This window comes from Monodelphis domestica, chromosome 5 (assembly GCF_027887165.1).
Source record: "Monodelphis domestica isolate mMonDom1 chromosome 5, mMonDom1.pri, whole genome shotgun sequence".
NCBI classification, from domain to species: Eukaryota; Metazoa; Chordata; class Mammalia; order Didelphimorphia; family Didelphidae; genus Monodelphis; species Monodelphis domestica.
The window spans coordinates 280,769,803-280,790,105 of NC_077231.1; the positions used below are offsets into that span (position 1 = coordinate 280,769,803).

Consider the following 20,303-nt stretch of genomic DNA (forward strand, 5'->3'; position numbering starts at 1 on the left):
ATGATTCTTGTAACCAAGGAACATTAGTTCTAAATTGACTAAATAAATAACTTACAATAAAAAAAGAATTGTGAATAAAATCAAATTTACAAGATTCTTTCTTATTCAGTTCAGCTCCTAGGTAAGAATCTCTGGCATAATGGCTTTTTGAATCAAGGTTCAAGCTTCTGTCCTACTTAATTATGTGTATTCCAAATCATTCACCAGATTATTCCATTGAAATTCCTCTATATTCAATTAATAATAATTATTATAACAATAATAATAGGTAGTTAGGTAGCATAGTGGATAGAACACCAGTCCTGGAGTCAGGGAGAATCATCTTTCTGAATTCAAATCTGGCCTAAGCCATTAGCTATGTGACCCTGGGCAAGTCACTTAACTTTGTTTATCTCTGTTTCCTCATCTATAAAATGAACTGAAGGGGGAAAAAATGGCAAACCGTTCCAGTATCTTTGCCAAGAAAACCCCAAATAAGGTCACCAAGAGTGGAACAAGACAAAAATGATGTAACAGCCAAATGATAGTAATAATAATAGCACTGATATAATACTTTAAAGTTTTGCAAAGTGCTTTTGGACTCTCCCCAAGTCTTTGACATATTGGTTCTATTGTTATTCCCATTTTATAAATGAGGACACTGAGGCAGACAAGGTTAAGTGCCAAGATCACACAGAGAGTAGGTGTCTAAGGCCAGTTGTAAACTCAGGTTGTCTTGACTCCAGGGGAATCATTCTATCTACTAGCTGCCTCTTGGACCACCTAGCTGCCAGTCACTGGGAAAGGACCACAGAGCATTATGAGACAGAATTAGGAATCAGAAATAGCTTAAAGAAATGGAGAAAAGTTAGAAAATGTATGTCAGCTACAAGCAGAGGAGCAGGGCCATGGAAAGTAAACCTCTGCTCTCTTGTCACTGATTTTATGCAACAACAATAGTCTCAGTCCATTCCATCCACCTCTATAAAAAAAAAGAGGTGTTTTCCCCCTTCTAAAAAGCTGATGATGTTGGGGTTTCATATTTGAAATCAAGTAGTAGAGTGCCAGATTTGGATTCAGGAATACCTGTGTTTGAATCCTGTCTCAAAGACTAGCTACGTGATCCTGGCAAAGTCATTTAACTTTTCTGTGCCTCAGTTTACTCATCTGTAAAATGGAGACAATAACAGAACCTATCTCATAGGGTTGCTGTGAAGATCTAATGAGAACATATATATCATAATAATATGTAATAAGAATATATATGTGTGTGTAAAAATCTCTGTAAACCTTATAATACATTATAATGGCTAGCTATGATCATGAGGCAATTAGCTGAGGCACTGTGAATAGGTTTAATTTGGCTCCAATTTGTTTAGTTTTTAAATGCTTAACTCCTGTCTTAGAATCAATACTGTGCATTGGTTCCAAGGCAGAGGAGCAGGAAGGGCTAGGCAATGGGGATCAAGTGACTTGCCCAAGGTCACATAGCTAGGAAGTGTCTGAAATCATATTTGAGCCCAAGACCTCTCATCTCTAGTCCTGGCCCTCAATTCACTGAGCCAATCTAACCCCAGGTTTTTAATATTTTCCTTTGTTCTTCTTTGTGGTTTATTCCCATTGCTTCAGGCTCCTCATTGTGGCTTTATACTTTTACCACACTTAGAGTAATTTCTGGCTTTCCTTTCCAAATAAAATTTATTAAACCATCCAAACCTGTTCTTCCTTTCTTTTGTATGTGATCGATCCATTCCCTAGGAGGTAAAGAGGTTTCAGTTTTCTTACGAAGGAGCTAGTCTCCTATTTGCTACAATTCAACCCAACCTAATGAACATTTGAGCAGTAGAGTGTGCAAAACCCTGCAATAGACATGGATAAGTCAAAGGAATGAATCCTAACTCCATGAGGCCTTCAGAGAACTTAATGGAGGGTCATTGGAGAAGGGGAACCTTGTTATATGGATAACATAAAGGGGGACCTGGATGCCCAGGAGTTTGATAGGTATTCTAATCACCTCCCCTTCCAGCCCTGATACTGCTGGACTCCAACATCATGCCTTAATTGCTATCTCATCTTAGAATATCCCTTGGTACCTAGTGTATTTAAAAAAAAAAGATAAAAGAAGAGAAGTTTTTGTACCCCGAAGGAAGTTTGTAATTTCGGTATGGAGAGGGGGAAAGAAAGGAGAACCCCCTTCTCAAAGTGGGGTTCAGGGGAGATAGCAGATGCAATGGGTTGGCTCAGAGAGAGGAGAGGGAGTTTGAAGATTTTCCCCTTTCTGCCTTCCCTCCTTAGCTAAAACTGCTCTCCCCAATTTGCTCTTGTCCCTCTTATCCCCCCTCCACTACTTGAGACCAAAGGGTCTCCCCTTGCTCTGTTCACTCACACTCAGCTTGGGGAACAGATAACTTTTAATGTTAACTCAATCAGGGAATACAAAAGGAAATAATGGGCAGGGAAGAATGGAAAAAGGAATGTGGGGAGAAGGGGGTCCCTATCTCTATCTAAACCCTTTCCCCTCCTTCCTCGAGTTTTTGGGGAACTCAGGCCTTGGCAGCCTGAGTCCCTTGAGAGAAAGTCAGGTTGACTCACCCCTGGGCAACAGGAGCTAAAGTAAAGTCTGCTCATGTATCTCTTCAGAAGGTCCCTTCAATTGGGAAGTGTTGGGGGGAAGGATTTCCAGCCACCAGCAGGAAAAGTGGGAAACCCTCAGGAGAAAGTCTTTTTCCCAACTCCACTCTTCAGCTTCTCAAGACCGAGAGCCCCTCACTGTTCTCCAAGCCAGAGTCTCCTCCTCCTCTGGATTCCACTCCTGGGGCCCCTCCCCCATCAAGGTGATCAATTTCACATACTTTTCAGCCTGGCACTTTTTTCTAGTGCCAGCCTCTGTCACACTGTGGTTTCCTCGTCCTGAACATGCAACTTTATACATTATTTATAATAGCCTCATCTGGAATATCCTAAATCTCTGCTATCCTCTTAATTCTTCTTAAAAGGTTGTGGTGTGACCCTTCTTGTGAACAAGCCATATACTTGTAGATTTCTTAGAAGGACAGCATGGACAAGAGATTTTCCATCTGCACAAAGGCTAAAACAAAGAGGAAGTAGACCTCAATGTAAAATTGTCTTCTTCTGCTTGATTACCACTGAGGTCAGAACTTTCTCCTGATATTTTTCATGCCATCTGTTCCTTGTGGGAAGATAAACAAATCAAGAAGCAAGGAAATAAAGACCAACAGATCATATTCTCCAACTCTACTGGGGTTAGAGGAGGAATCAGGTTCACTAATAAGAAACTAAAAAGATTTCTCCCAAATCCACCCATAAATCTATGGAGAGGGTATCCTCCTGCCCCAAAGGTAAAATCTCCTTTGACCACTCTCCTAGTGTATATCCTCATTACTTGACACTAGGATTATTTTTTTAACTCTTATCTTCTGTTCTAGTAACAACACTAAGACAGAAGGGCAAGGGCTAGACAATCAGGGTTAAGTGACTTGCCCAGGGTCACATATCTAAGAAGTATCTGAGGCCAGATTTGAACCCAATACTTAGCTGCCTCCATACCTGGACTATTGCAATAGCTTGCTGGTGGGCCTGCCTGCCACAAGTCTGTCCTCTCTCCAGTTTGCCAAACTGACCATGTCACTTCCTTATTCAATTAGTACTTATTTAGCTCCCTATGACCTCTGGGATCACATGTAAAACTCTGGTTTGTTTTGAAGCCCTTCATAGTCTAGAACCTTCATACTTTTCATTCTTCTTATCCTGGGAAGCAGTGACACTATCCTTGTTGTTTTTTGGTACTAGACTTTCCATCTGCTGACTCCCTGGCTGTTTCCCAAGTCTTGAATTCTCTCTCTCTTTAATCTGGTCTCCCTCTTAGGTTCACTGATTTCCACCAAGTCCTAGTTAAAATTCTACCTTTTCCAAGAAGCCTTTCCTGATCTCTCTTAATGTTAGTCCCTTCCCTCTGAGATTTTCTCCAAGTTTCTCTATAGATATCTTGTTCATACATAGTTGTTACATGTTCCCTTCCTAATGTAAGTTAAAATTTAGGGGAGACTGAGGCAGGAAGAAATTAGTTTCTCTCTGCAAAGAGTATTATATTTATGAGGTTTATTAAAGATTGAGAATTTAAGAATATACAAGTAAGAAAAAAACACGTGCCTTGGCCAGGGAGGCCTAGACAAGACCTCACCTACATTATGGAAAGAGCCATGTCTGCCCCAAAACAGAAGTCCAAAAAAAGACCCTGCCTACGGGGAAGACCCTTTAAATAAAATTTTGTTCTCATCCCAGGTGAGAATTCAGTGAGATTAGAGGGAATTCTGGGAGCTAGCAAGGACTCCTGGGGAATGGAGTCCAGAGTTCAAATCTCAATTTTACATTCCCCCCATTTGATCCTCTGGGAAGAAGTCCTTCCCCAAAGGGTCATGAAAACATAATCAATTTAAAGATTACAAGAATTTGAGTATAAGAGAAAAAAAAAGAATAAAACCAATAATTGCTGAACGCATTTACAAAAAGCCAGTTAGGGGGCAGTCCCCTTTGGCATGAAAGTATAGATACAAATAAATGTTCAATCAACCACACCCAAAGTTCATTTTTGTGCACTTATGGTCTGGAGGCTTCTTCATGGTGGCTTCTCCAACAGTTCAGTTCTGGATTCAGAGAGGTAGCATCTTCTTTACCTAAAATTCTTCTCAAAAGGAATTTAAACTTTGCAATTTAAATAATGATATTTTTACATTTCCCCCGTTAAGAGGGTGATTGAAAAGGATCACTTATGGATACATGGCTGAGGTATGAGGTATATGAATCAATTGGCAAGAGATATTAAAAAGATATCAGAAAAATCCAAAAGAAAAGAACAATTTCTGGATGAAAATATAGACTATCAAAGTCTTATGTATAAAATTCCAAGTAAAAAGAAAAATAAATCTATAACAGGTCCTTGAATCAGGGCCCAATTAAAATGATTTAAGCAATGATGCATTTACCCAGTCAATAGCCAGGACTACAGAAAAGTACCACACTATGAAAGGCAGAAAAGAGGACCAGATTATAGGAGCCAAGTAGGAGCCAAGTTTGGGGATACTCGTCTGTGAGTATCTTCAGAGTGAGTGTGGACACAAGGAAAGCCTATGTCTAGCAATGATAAACACAGTAACCTCGAGTCTTCACACTAGGTTCAAGACCTTTGTATTGGCCTAGAAGTGCATCAATCCATCATGGATTGGCTTTTCTTTGGCTCTGTGCAATGGCTCTTGTGTGTATATCTTGTCCTGGAATCAGACAGAATCATTAAGCAAAGTCCCATAATTTATTTAAATAATTAGTGGCATTGTTTTTATAGTCACAAGCTTTTGGGGCATGCATTGACAAATGTGTTTTAAACTTATATTACTGAAAAATCAAAAGGTTAAAGAAAATCTTAATACTGGTGACATGTGCTTCAAATATAAAAAGGAGAGAAAAAATAATTAAAAAAATGAAAAAGTATATTGCATATGCAAGAAAAATATAATAATAAAAGAGCTTTTAAAAATTCAAAAATGTAGCTTATAATCATTGACACTGTGTCAGCTAAGAAAATATAAAATGCAAGGCTTTCTCACCAAAAATGAGATCCATTTCCTCTTAATACCTGGCCATGATCACTGTGAGTAGAAGGCACATGAATTGAACAAGGTTAACAATTTTTTTCATTTTTAAAAATACAGTAGTACAAATATGTAGATATCAATATCCCCCAAATTCTCAATAGCCCAATTAATTACAATAGCAAACAAACACACTTTCATATTTCACATAAGTTGTTGTATGACATTTTTTTAAAAACATATGAATTGATGGATATTTGTCACAATTTTTACAAATGTAGCAATCTTTCAACCTTGGTATTTAAACATATATTTTTAAACAAAGTAAAACTCATCTTGGGTTAAGAACATAATCAAGAAATCTATATATCATTCTGGTAGAAGTAAAATAGTGAGCTGAAGAGTATAAATAAAGGGGTGCTCCTTTTTTGGAGGCTTTTAGGGGTACAAATGCCCTGAGATTAACTGCCCAACTTTCATTCACATATTTAGAAATGCCAGAAGGTTGGGGGTTATAAAATAAATTTGGTAGGGGCAGGCAAAAATAACCAGAGATTGTTAAAAAAATTCCAAAAATCATATTTAAAAAACCCTTCAAATCAGTTGAGATATTTAGCATATTAAATTTTCCAAGGTTGTTATAGCAATTGTAACCAGTTCTGAAGTCCATCTATGTGATAATTTACAAAGTCAAAATAGAAAGGCTGTTTTTTTTTTCATATGGGCTTAATTACAATAATATTTGTTCAGCACAGTTATAAGGGAAAAACAACAGAATTTCAAAACTCAGTACATTCAAAATAAATTCAATCAACCTTCAGTGTAACAGAATAATATTCAATCCAGTAACATATGAATTTAACATCACAAAGTTAAACCTTAAATAAAAAAATGCAATAGAATACAGAGATTTTTATAAACCATTGGAGTTTGAAATGCCTCAAAATTTATCCTTTAGTCTCTTTGAAGTTCTTTAGGTGTTTTTTTTTTCTTTTAATTAATTATCCATTTAAATGTCTATTGTCCGAAGGCAGAATAGTAAGGGCTAGGCAATGGGGTCTGAGTGATCTGCTCCAGGCCACACGGCCATGAAGTGTCTCAGGCCAGATTTCAACTAGAGACTTCCTATCTCTAGGCCTGGCTCCGAGTTCGCTGGGCCACCCATTTGCCCAGTTGAAAGTTAAAGTTGAATCTTTGGGCTGAGTCTGCTCCCTGACAGGCAGGTGGAGTCAATGAAATTACCAGAAAAGTCAAAAGGTATCCTTTTAAACAGCCCATTGCTTTTTAAGTTTCTGTTTGAAAAAATCTGTTTCTTCTCCTCTCCCTTTTTCTCTCTCCCCTGCTCTAATACCTCTTCCTGCCCCAGTCCACGTGGAGCCCAGGCCACCCACATGGAGCCAGTACCGCCCTCCCCCGTTTTGTTACCAGCTGATAGAAATGAGTCCTGAGCTATCTGCTCCAAGGAACTGGGTTTGTTGGGCAGGCAGGTCACCAGGTGATTGCAGTCTTGGTTGAATCAGGTGGGCCAGGTGAGTGAGAGAAAGACGGTGGGGTGGGTATGGCCGACAGCTGGATCACAGACAAACAGGGCCGGGAGCTCAGGCACCAGGTGAGAGGCCAGGAGCAGAAGCAGGAGCCAGAGAGGGCTGCAGGCAGGAGCTGATCAAGATGGTTTTCTAAAAAGCATCTTGGAGAAACGTGGCTTAAAAAAATCTTTAACTAGGCTAAAAAATTTGAGAAGTTCTCATCCAATCTAGTGATCGCCAACAACTATAACAGTTAAAATTTAGGGGAGGCTGAGGCAGGTAGAAATTAGTTTCTCTCTGCAAGGAGTATTATATTTATGAGGTTTATTAAAGATTGAGAATTTAAGAATATACAAGTAAGAAAAAAACACGTGCCTAGGCCAGGGAGGCCTAGACAAGACCTCACCTACATTATGGAAAGAGCCATGTCTGCCCCAAAACAGAAGTCCAAAAAAAGACCCTGCCTATGGGGAAGACCCTTTAAAGTGCTGCCAATGCTGACCTTTATACAGCTTCTTCCCATCTTCCTTTGCTTGGAAAAAGTCAAAAGAACAACTGGAGGTCAAGGAATTGGAATTCATAGAAGAGTTTGCTGGTGACTGAAGAATCCAAGCTGGGTAAAAGACTGCAAAGCCCTGAGGAGGGATTTGAGTCATCCATTCCAGCACTGAATCAACCCTGCAGCTGAGATACTATGGAAATAAAACAGTTCATCTAGGGACTACACCACACCTAGAAGTGAATTTAGTAAAATATTTACAGCAACCACTTCATGTGTGAGCCCACTCTCCCCAGAGACTGGGGTTATAGAAAGCAATACACTTTGATTTGGGAGGTTTTTGCATTTCAGGCCCTGATATATTTTCTTTTTCTTTTTCTTTTTTTTTTGGTAGGAAAATTGACTTTTGGTCTCCTCTCCCAATTTCCAAGAATCCAAAAAAGGTCTTTGAAGATGTTTGCTTCAAAAATGTTCCCAAGGATGCACTGATAGTGCTCTGAGTGACCCTAAGAGTTGGGGTGGTAAAGAGTATGAAGAGGCTGAAGTGGGGAGGAGGGGTTTTTAGGTCTCCAGGTGATTTAGAATTCTGTTCTGACAGGTGGAATGGCTATTGAGTAAGACCAGGAAACTGGAGATTGGAAGAGAGAGGAAGTGGTTGGAGGTAAGGTGCCTGCCCCAAAACTCCAAAAAGAGGAGTGCAGCTGTTACTGAAGTCCTAGGTCAGTGATGGCGAACCCATGGCATGGTTACCAAAGATAGCATGCAGAGTGCTCTCTGTGAGCACTTGCCCCCCACCCCCAAGAGTTTGTTACTAGAAAGGAAGAGGGACTCAGTGGAGCTACTCTCTTCCTCCTCTCCACCTCCTCTCCACTTCCTCCTCATCCGCCTGATAACATTTTTTTCATATCCCCCACACCTGTATACAGTATCCCAATGGAAGCACACAGGGAGAAAGGTGGACAGCTCACAGGAGGAAGAGCTGGAGGGGAGAAGAGTGCTCAGGACACTCCCCTCCCTCTCTCTACACTTGCTGAGGATATTCCTCACTTCACCCACTCCTCTGCCCAGCAGCCCAATGGGAATACTTTCTTCCTCTACTGTATGGGGTAAGGAGGAGGAGCAGGGTATACCTGGCATTTGGTGGGAGGAAGGCATGGCACTCTGTCTGGTATGGGGAGGGGAGCAGGGCCCAGCATTCTGTCTCTAAAAGGTTAGCCATCACTGTCCTAGGTAGATTAATGCTCAGGATAATTCTCTTAAATGGACTAGTATCTTTGGGAATCAATGCTTGACCATTTCACTGAAATAGAACAAGAGAGCTTGGATGCCCCAGTTCTTCAAGGGCATGGGATCTATGAGACCAGACCTTTGAGTCTAAGAGAGAAAGGCTATGAAGGAGGCCCAGATCCCTGCTTTTATTTTTTATTTTTTGAGGGGATATAATATGTGAGCCTGGAGAGCTGAGGAATTCCTGCATCCTCAGGCAAGCAAGAACTAGCCTGGACAGAAAGCTGTAGGGCCAAATCCTCAAGTTTTGTATGAGAAGAACAGAAGACATAAGGGTCACAAGATTATTGGGAAGACTGTAGAGGATTGGGGGTGGGGGGTGGGTCAGTGGCTCCGAATGATCTTCTGAATCCAGGAAGTGTATTTACAAATCCAAGTATAGACAGCTGGCTGTTGAGCTGAACCACAGGGTAATCACCCCAAGACAGAATGCTCTTAAGGGTTCCATTGTAGATCAGTGGACCTCTAGAGTCACTCTGACAGGCATCCTGGCCATTGTCCAGTCCAGCACATAGCATATTGTTTGAAAGCACCCCAGGGTAGAAAGTCGCATACTCCTTGGGTGATAGAGTAGTGACTCCTGCACAGGACAGGCTCCTACTGTATTTCACTTTGGGTTGACTGGTAGTCCCCCAGCTTGCAGCCTGGCAGTGAGTCCCTGGTGGGATGCAGATCCTGGGCAGAGGTAAAACCTGGACCCCGGGGCCCAGGATGGCTGGTCACTGAAGTTTCATCATGAGTAGGTCCTGCTCATCTGTGTGGGCAGGCAGGGAGGGGCCAGAACCTGCCTGTACTTGGGGTAGGGGATCATAAGGGAGCTGATCTTGAGCTGTTTGCCTCCATCAGGGAGTAGCAGATGGTAGTCACCAACTTTGGCCCAGAGCCATCTGTCCAAGACAGAACACACAGGGAGAGGTCTAAGTGAAACCACTCTTCCTATAAAATTCCCACCCCACCCCTGGGAAGTCCTAGTGGCTCCACTTTCCCTATTATATTTTCTTAATAAATTACTTTGTAAATTCTAGTTGATATTGATTGGCTAATTAATATTGAGGAGATAGTAACTTTCGATTGATATGAAGTAATTATATTGGGAGGGATCCACCATATAGAGGGAGCTTGTGAAGTATAACATTAGAGAAATATACCATATCCCTCAAGATGACCACTAGAGCCTTGAAGTGGGGGGAGCAGTAACCATGCTCTGGGAGGACCCAACCTGCCACTAGAAGGTGTGAGTTAGGAGATCAAGTCTAGAGCTTTTTGTGTGCTCCATTTGTATTAGATTTCTTTGTTTACATGTCCTACTAGATTATAAACTTGGAAGCAGAGTAGCTGAAAAGTTAAGAAGGAATTTGAATTCCATCCCTTACTACCTTCCTGATATTGGGTATGTCACAAGATCTCTCATAGCCTCTTTTTCCTTATCTGTTTAAAGGATGTTGATAATACTTGTAGTACCAAGTTCATAGGACTGTTGCAAAGGTCAAATGTCATAATGCATTGCCAAGAACTTGCTAAGTCTTAAAGTACTATGTGAATATTTGACTTGTACATTATAAAAGCTGGTTTAACTGAAGTATAAACTCCCTGATGGTGGCAGAAAAAGGTACCAGCTCAGTTCCAATGGGATAACAAACTTCCCTAAATCTAACTATCTTGATGCTTTGAAAACAGATGACAGATGTTCCAATGGGTCAGTATGCTGAGACTTTCCAATTGGGGTTAAGTGACTTGCCCAAGGTCATGTACCCAGAAAGTGTTTGAGGCCAAATTTGAACAGAGGTCCTCCTGCTTCTAGGCTAGGCATTCTATTCACTGAGCCACCTACTTACCCCCTTACAAATTCTTGATGTTAGATTTTTATTAGATATATTAATTGAAATGTTTTCTTTTTCCAGTCTGTTTTTCCTCATTTTATAGAACATACCACCCTTTGTGGTCTCAAATTCTTTATTTTAAAATAAAGTCTATCAATTTTGTGTCTGATAATTACATGCATTTGTTTAAGTTGTTTTCTCCCATTCCTTAACTGGGAGAAGTAGATTACTCTTCTTTCTTCTGTTTTTTTTTCCCCTTAGATTTGACATTTATATATAATTAGAATTTACTATATGTATGAGGAATAAGTCAATATATATCCAATCTTACCAACAATTTTTATTGAATAATGATTCCTTCACTCCATGGCTTTTATAATATTGGGCGTAGCAAATAATCTATTATTCCATTAGTTCTAATTCTAAACTTTATATTCTTCTTAATTTCTTTTTTTCTATTTTCTATTTAGCATCAGGCATTTTGAAGGATCATACTTTGTAGAATAACCTGAAACATGCCCATAAAAAGTATCCTTTTCTCATTTTTTCAGTTTCCTTTTATTTTCTTGCCTTGTTTTCCACACCAATTTTATTTAATATCTAATTTAGTTCTACCAAGTAGCCCATTTGGCTTTATAAATAATATATTATTAAATCTCTGAGCTTAAGTCTTACTGATGTTTTTTCTAAATATTTTAGACATGTTCATATGAATGTTTTCCTCCAATTATTTATTTCCTCCATTTTTTTCTGCCGAAATTGTTTTACAGGTATCATTACATAGCACTTATAGGTAATGAAGTACATTGATGCCCATATATTTGATACATTTTGTTATTAAAAATTGTATTTCTCTATCCATTTCTTCCAGTTTCTTAAAAATGCAGTTGATTTTTATAGATTCAAATTACATCCTCTCATCTTGCTAAAGTGATTTATTCCCTCAATTATTTTTTTCTTCTCTACTAGATTTAAATAGTGGATCTTAAAGATGAGGATAAAAAAGCATTATCATTTAGGGCAATGAAAACTATTAAAGTCTTTATAAGGAGAGTAATCAGTTGGTCAAAATAATAAGTAAGAAAGATAATGGCATGAGAAGTGATTATTATTTAGTTACTGTAATAACTTGGCATGCAGATTCAGGGATGTCCTGCATAATGTTATCTTGACCAATAGTATTTCACAATTTAAAAATTAATACATTATTTAAAAACTTGGTTCTATTTGGCTTTTCCTTAAAATGTTTTAAAATTATTTTTAAACATTCTTTCCTATTACAATTTGAGCTCCAAATTCTTTCTGTCCTTCCCATTCCTCCTCCACTCAATAAGAAGTCAAAAAGAATATCTATTATATGTGTGAAGTCATGCGAAACATATTTCCATATTAGCCATACTCAACAACAACAAAAAAGAAAAATGAAATAAAGTGAAAAAATTATTCTTTGATCTACACTCAGGGCTCATCAGTTCTCTCTTTGGAGGTAGATAGCATTTTATTTTTCTTGTGAGTCCTTGGGAATTGTCTGGGATCGTTGTATTGATCAGAGTAGTCAAGTCTTTCACAGTAGATCATCATTACATTACTGTTAGCTTTCCACCAAAACCTTGAAAAGTCAAAATGGGCTTGAAAGTGGGAAAAGCTTAAAAGTGAGCAACTGAAGCTGAATGGACAGAGTTCATCTTTGCTGGGCCTGACACCTCCAGAATTATAAGTAAAACTGAATACTATTCTGGGAATATCCTATTCTGTATTACTGTTATATCATTTGCATTCTAATGAGGTCTAAAGATCTCCAAATTGCCTTCCCAAACACCTTTTTCATTGCTAGAGCAGATAAAATGTTTAATTACTTTCCCCTCAGATAGCCCTCTTAATTTCCTTTTCTCATTCTCCACTTATCTTCCCTTGATCTTCTCTTCTCTATCTTTGTTACTCTGTTGTGGTTCGGTTATGTATGACTTGATGACCTCATTTGGGGTTTTCTTGGCAGAGATACAGGAGTGGTTGGCCATTTCCTTCTCCCACTCATTTTACAGATGAACTGAGGCAAACAGGGTTAAATGACTTGTCCATGGTCACACAGCTAGTGACAAGGGCATTGTACCCCCAGAATCACAGGCAAACTATTATCAAGGAAATTCCTTTGCTCCCTAACAGCCTTGTGACTCCTAACCCCCAACATCTAATAACTCCTATAAAACCCAGAGAAGATTATCCTCCTTTGATCCTCCTCTAGATTCAAGATGAACAGAGAGATGCACCTCCAGGCTACACCTTGATTCTTTCTGGCCATATCTCAAACATCTGTCTGTTCCCTAAAACTAAGGAACCTTTTAGGAGGGTCATTCTCAATGTCTCCAGGCAGACCCCAGTCAGATGACCAAACCCCTGACCAAATGCCTGAGGGTTTGCCACTCTAGAGTCAGGTCCACACCATGCCACAGCATCTGTTGTAAAGAGTATAAAATCCCCAGAATTGATGTTGTCTGGGGGGACAGCTTTTCCATCCATGCTGTCCTCCCAGAGGGACAGCCTTTCCATCCATGCTGTCATCCCAAGGAGCAGCCTTCCAACTTGCTGTTCCACCTGTACCATTCTCCTGGTCATTCTCAACATTACTCTCTAAATTAATAAATTTTTCTTTTTATTCTTAAGCTAAGTTTTGGAGTCTTGCATTCTTGCAGAAAGTTATCCTTCCCAAACCCACAAACCCTTCTTCACTCCCACAACATTAGTAAGTATCTGAGGTCAGATTTGAACTCTGGTCTTCCTGAGTCTATATCTGGTGCTCTTACCATGATGCCACCTTGCTGCCCAATCTGTGTTACTGTATCTTAACAGCAAATATGGTGTCTTACTTGGCTCTTTCCCCTTCAGTTTCTTTCATCTTTAGGTGAACTCAGGAGGTGGATGTTCCACCTTAAACTCGATGCATCCTAAGACAGAGGCCATTATTTTTGCACTAAATCCGCTTCTCCTTTACTATTTCTCTGGCATGATTTGATGTCCTATTTTATCATGTTTGGATTATTTTTGACTCCTCTTTCACTTCTTATGTATAATTAATTATTTACTAAAGTTCACCTGACTCCATCTCCATAATATCTTTCATATTTGTCTTTCTCTCCTTGTTTTCATGGTACTGTTCAACTACAGGTTCTCATTGCTACTAACCTGGATTATTATTACAAATGCATTACCAGTCTTCCTACTGCCACTCTTTCCTCTCTCCAATTCATTCTTTATAATCCTGGGACTATTTATAATCACATTTGTAATCATAACTTTATATCACTGCCAGAATAATCTTTCTTACACATGGATCTAGTCATTAGCTCCTTTTCCCCTCTAATCATTTAGTCATGTTTGACTCTTTGTAACCCCATTTTAATGGGTTTTCTTTGCAAAGATATTGGAATGGCTTGCCATTTCATTCTCCAGATTCCCCATTTTATAATTGAGGAAATTCTGGTGAAGTGATTAAGTGACTTCTCCAGGGTCTCACAACTAGTGTTTGAACTCAGGTCCTCCTGACTCCAGGCCCAGCACTCTTATCTACTATGCCACCTCACTGCCTGCTCTTTGTGCCTATGGATGCTCTTTCTCATCTCATGAGTTCCTACCTATCCTTTTTTCCCCATTTCAAATGATGCCTCCTAGAATCTAGTCCTGATTCTTTCCATCACAATGATAACCTTCTTTCAGAACTCACAGAATAATTTTTAAAAAATAATTCCTAATTGCACTGATCATGTACCACTGTGTATTATAGCTATCTGTATAAATAACTTTTCACTCTATTGGACTGGACGCTCCTTGGGGGTTTGAATCTTGCTTCTGTCCCTTAATGTGAAAGTCATTTAACATCTCTTCCCCTCAGTTTTATCAATTTAAACAATAGGTATGATCCACCAACGCTCTCTCCAGTCAATCATGAGGATCCGATGGCAGGACCAAATCACCAATCAGGAAGTCCTCGATAGAGCCAACTCCACCAGCATCGAAGTCCTCCAAACCCAGCTACGATGGTCTGGACACATCATCCGCGTGGACCCACAGCGAAAACCAAGACAGGTATTCTATGGTGAACTGTCAGCTGGTCTCAGAAAACAAGGTCGACCAAAGAAAAGATTCAAGGATCAGCTAAAGTCAAACTTGAAGTGGGCTGGCATCACACCAAAGCAACTAGAACTTGCTGCCTCTGACAGAAGCAGCTGGCGAACCCACATTAACCATGCCGCCACCACCTTTGAAGATGAAAGATGCTGACGTTTTGCCGCTGTGCGTGAATGCCGACACCAGGCCACAACTGCACCTCCCGTAACAACTGGCGTCCCATGCCCCATGTGCCACAAGCTCTGCACCTCAGTCTTTGGACTTCAAAGTCATATGAGGGTACACCGTAGATGAAACTGCACAAAGATAATAGTCATTCTTGGTCACCGAGAGACTACCACTATACTATGATACTATCCATAGTATTTCCTTCAAAGTTAGGAACAAATTAAATAATGTGTGGATTGCACTTAAAGCTGAAAGAACCATACAAATATCAGCTATTTATCATTCAGGATAAGATAGTTTATCTCAACCTTGTATCTTTCTAAACTGCTAAAATAATATTCTGTATGCATTAGACATTTACTGGCTGTTGCTATTTAATAAGGATTATGTTGTAGGCTAATTAATTTCAGGGTGGGAATGGCTTTAATGCAGTATTGGGTGATTTGGGAATGGAATTGGTCTTGATCAAATTAGGGATATATTCCATAGTTTTTATATTATTTTGGTATGTACCAGTCTCAAAGGATACCTTTACTAAAACACTGCTGAATGTTTTTCAGTAAATGAGATGACTATATTTTCCTATTTCAGAAAATTATTTCCCATTTGGTAAAATGATGTAGGACTAAGTGATCACAAATAATATTGATTATTATTACTAAGTAAGAAATCTAGATAATTGCTAGGTAAGAACAAATGTTGCTAAATAAATGCTTAATCTGACAATGACTGTTTTAAAAAAATTATTCTTAGTGTAGTGGTTGTCAATATTTTGAGTCTCCAGACCCTTTATTCACTCTTAAAAATTAACGAGGAACCCCTCCACCACACCAAAGAACATTTGTGTCATAGCTATCAACAGCTACCATATTAGATATTGTCAACTTGAAAATTACTCCACCCTACTTAGACAGTACTTTAGAGGAAGATAAAAGTTGTAATCTCCTGATTGAACAATGAAGGTACTTAGTTGTCACCTTATAGTGAAGCTAGAATGTTAAGCTAAGTCTATTTTTAGGACCTTAATATAAAAAGATGTTAAGTATCTATACAGGTTAAATTAATCACAAAATGGTCAAGTAACTTACAAAAGGTGAACTTAAAGAAGTGTTAAGTAAATAAAAAATCTAATCAAAGAAGGTGAAAACTAAAGAATGGGCAGTCCTTGAGAAAAGCGTCTAGATGTGAAAATTTAGGGGAGGTGACACAAGAGAAAAGATCTTTAAAAAGAGCAGCCTGGGAGTTCAGTTCAGGTATGGAACTCAGCCTAGAGGAGCTCCCTCAGACAGCTTCCTTGAGACAGTCTTGTGGTGACTTGGGTAAGACTGACTTCCTTTCCCTTGGGCTCAGGGAGGCCACTTTGGCCAAGGCCTTTAACTCCTGCCTGGCTCAGCCTGAGCCAGAGCAGTTTAAATTAACTCTTTCCTCTCTCTCTCTCTCTCTCTCTCTCTCTCTCTCTCTCTCTCTCTCTCTCTCTCTCTCTCTCTCTCTCTCTCTCTCTCTCTCTCTCTCTTCTCCTTAATTCCTTCTCTCTATATTAATTAAAATCACCATAATTTCCAACTGACTTGGGTATTTTATTATTTGGGATTTTCCCTGGAGACCAAATTAACTTAGATTTTTAAGTCACAACTAAAAAATTATCTTTACAGTATGAAAACATCTTAATATTATGACAATAGTTTTGACTTTGTAGGCTCCTTGTAAAGATCTTGTGGAACCCCAGACCACATTTTGAGAACCACTGCCTTAGTGAACCAAGAGGGCAGAAGAGATCATAATGAATTTGCATCCCCACTTTATGATGGGAAGAATACAAAACTCATTGGTATATTTAAAATAGCAGAGCCCAGAAAAGTCTTAGTTTGGAGCATATTTATTAGACAGTCTGGTTGGACTGTTTATAAAAAAGGCAGAAAGAGAAGGGTTGAGGAAGTAGGAAAAGGTAATAAGAAAAGAAAAACAAGAAAGTAGAGCTCTTAGTCTGACAAAAACATGTTGAGTACCTACTCTATACCAGGGGATCCAAAGAATGTTAATAGACACTTTTTATCCTCAAGGTGCTAACAATCTAATGGGAGAGACTAGCAGCAAACACATATGTATAAACAAGCTATGTAAAAATAGGAAATAATTAACAAAGAGGTATTGGGAAAGCTCCCTGAAGGTGAGATTTAGTTGGGACTTGAAGGAAGCCAAGGAAGGGACAGAAGCCAGAAGGTGAATAAAAGTTCAGAGGGCATCCTGGCAAGAGGGGACACTGAGGTAGTAAAACTATATTCCTTCGCCTTTAAGTCTGGGTATTACTTAATCTGTAAAATGGATTTTAGATATTTTTTTCCACTTCCAAGTCTTATGTTTACCACACACATCTACAGGAGCAATAATGCTAACAGTACCTGTGAGGAACAAGTCCTGACAAGATGGTGAACTCTTCTTATAAGATAATATACTAGAGTAAAAAAAAAATTGAGTCCTTTCATGTTCTTAGTTTAAGTCCCATTTTTGCACATCCACGTCAGCAGGACATGGCAAGGAACAGGTATTAGGTTAGTGCTTTAAGAGGCTAACAGGTGAAGTTTCTTTTACTTTTTACTTTGATTGGTTAAAACTTATGTGAATGATTGAGGTAATGATGCATTGTAAATTGCCTTTTCTGATCAGCTGGCTCTCCTGACTGGCTTGTTACTAGTTACTAAATGGGCCAATGGTGAATGAGGGGAGGGACTGATTCCCTAGGGACTATGATAAAAGGGAGTCTGAGGCTCCCATGTCTTTCACTTGCTTGCTCTAACAGCAGTTTGAGAGTACTCATTCTCCAGAGGATGAAATAAAAGAATCTTTGCCACATTAATGTAGAGTTCAAGATGAGTGGGTAGTAGGTCCTCTACCTATTTCACAGGTTTAATTCAGTGTTATGGAAATATGTTATTATAAAGCTTTTAAAAAAAAAACCTCTTCGAATAGATACTAAGTATTGATTACAAGGCAGAAGGGTGATAAAGGTTAGGCTGTTGGGGTTAAGTGACTTGCACAACTACTAAATGTCTGAGGTCAGATTTGAACATAGGACCTCCCATCTCAATGCCTGGCTCTCTATCCATTAAGCCATCTACCTGCCCTTAAAGGCTTTATGCAAAAAGTTTGCAAATATAAGGTGCTTTAGGATTTGCAAAATACTTTCCATGTGTTATTTTATTTAGTTCTCAAAATAAGTAGTCATTCTTTTACATATGTAGAAACTGAGGCAAAGTTCATACAGCTAGTGCTATGACATTTCTGACTCAGTCCTCAGTTTTCCTGACCCCAAGTCCAGCACACTATCCTCTCTACCCCATCCTGGGCCATGCTGACCCCTCTCTCCCTTTCTCCTTCTGACTACCATCCATTCCCCTCACCTTCTTTTACTCATCTTTGTCCTCTCACTTTTCCTCTAATAATCTTTGGAATTCCTTTGCTGTTTTACAGCTATATGTACTTCAAAGTTTTTTTTTTTTTAAGGCTTCTTGTCTCCACACTGAATATTAATGTTTTATGGAGTCCACTAAACCACTTTTGAATCCTGCTACTTGGGGAAGATTTTAGTTGTAGAGAGAGGCTTGCTGGTTATATAGCACTTATCTGACTGGATGAAGGCTTGACCAAAGTGGTCATTGTTTCTGATCCAAAAAACTTCCTTTCTATAACGTTTACTTCTCTAGAACTATTGCTTTCCCTGCAATAGCTGTAAGCTCGAGGTTAGGCCTTTGCATGGCCTGGCTCATGCTAGGTGTTGAATAAATGCTTATTCAATTCAATGCTTATAAGGACCTGCGTGGGCTTCACACAAGTCTTCAATATCTATTTAGGTGGGAGAGAGTAGGGGTAGGACATATAACCACCTTTCTTGTGTGTGGGAGCGTGTCATGGAGTGAGACCTTGAGGGACTTTAGAAGTCACTTAGTCTAACTCGCTAATTCTACAGAAAAAGAAACAAAAGCCCAGGGAGATTGTGACCTGAGCAAGATCACCCAAGTGGTGCCCAAGATGGGATTTGAATCCGGATCTTTTTACATCAAATACAGACTGGGAGGGGAGAAAGAGGACAGAGGGAGAGACAGAAAAAGAGTCAGAAAAATCCCCTATTGCTGCCAAGCTGCATCAGATACAGTGGACTTCCTTCCAACCTTTCTTGGATGGAGAAGAAGCCCCAAAATTAAGTGCCCTCTCGGTTGCTAGGTGCGACGGCGGGACGCCGCCTCCCAGTTCAGCCAATGAGAAACGAGGGTGCTGGCCCAATGAACGCGTCGGCCTGCTTCCGGCGTTCAGCGTGCTGCCTAGGCGACGGGCCGGACGATTCGAAACGAGGAGGGGGGGGGGAAAGCGATATTCCTGCGTTCATAACCTTTAAAAAAAAAAAAGATCCGTGAATTCTCCTCGTGTTCCCCTGCTCCTTTGTGAGAGTGGACCAGCCTAGAGAGACAAGGCTTGCAGAGTGCTCCGAACTTCCAGGAGTCCAGGGCTTCCACATCCCGATCACCGCTCTCGGGGGCCGGCAGTTCTCCCGAAGAAGCCATCAGGGGAGACGGTGGGCTCGGGTTCGTTTTTCTACTTCTACGGAGGTTGGGATAGGGCTGGGAGGTGTGGAGGGAAGGAGAGGTGGCGTGCGAGGCGGGAGGCGGAAGCCGACCGTTGCCGCCACTGCCTCCTGTGCGCCTCCGCCAACTGTCCGTGGCGCAGCCTACGCGAGGCGGGGCGCGCGCACCCAGTGCCGGCGCTGTCTCCGCCTTTCTTCTTTCTCTGGGGACGCACCCTTTGCTCTGGTGCTGCTGTCGCCGCCTTTTCCTCTCTAAGGTTGCATCCTTCCAGCAGCTGTATCGGTACCCCTCTCGCCTCCATCTGTGAATCCACATCCTCCACCTTTTCCCTATTTAATCTTTGCTACTTCTTTGGAGCCTTTTCTCGTTAAAGTACTTCTGCCTAAAGCCTACTGCCAAACAAATATCCCCAAAGCAATTGTTCTAAATAGATCTCTTCCTCTTGGTTCATCGTTTCATAGCGAGGACCTCAGAGATTATCTACTCCAACTCCCTATTTTTACATTTGAGGAAACTCAGAGATGTCAACTGATTTGCCCAGGGTCACATATGTAGTAAATGACAGAGTAGATATTGGGTTCCCTGTTCAGGGATGACCCTCAAGTATTAACCTGCCTTCCCTTCCTTCCTTTTTTCCTTCCGTCTTTCCTCTCCTTTTCCTTTCTTCCTCACTCCCGCTTTCTTTTTCTTCCTTTCTTTGTCCTTTTCTTCTTTCTTAA

The 20,303-nt window shown here is 40.1% G+C and overlaps 1 protein-coding gene and 1 pseudogene across 2 annotated transcripts in view; one reads left to right on the plus strand and one right to left on the minus strand.

The window, feature by feature from the left end:
• Positions 1–7,954: 7,954 nt before the first annotated feature.
• On the minus strand, positions 7,955–19,899 carry LOC130454740 (uncharacterized; annotated as a pseudogene).
• Positions 19,315–20,303, plus strand: part of ULK4 (unc-51 like kinase 4) — a 678,848-nt gene continuing 677,859 nt past the window's right edge. The window contains exon 1 of one of the 2 annotated variants that reach the window (XM_007505056.3): positions 19,315–19,584. The gene's annotated coding sequence lies outside the window, so the exon portion shown is untranslated. The remainder of the gene's footprint in view (positions 19,585–20,303) is intronic. The other variant, XM_007505057.3, reaches the window with a different exon arrangement.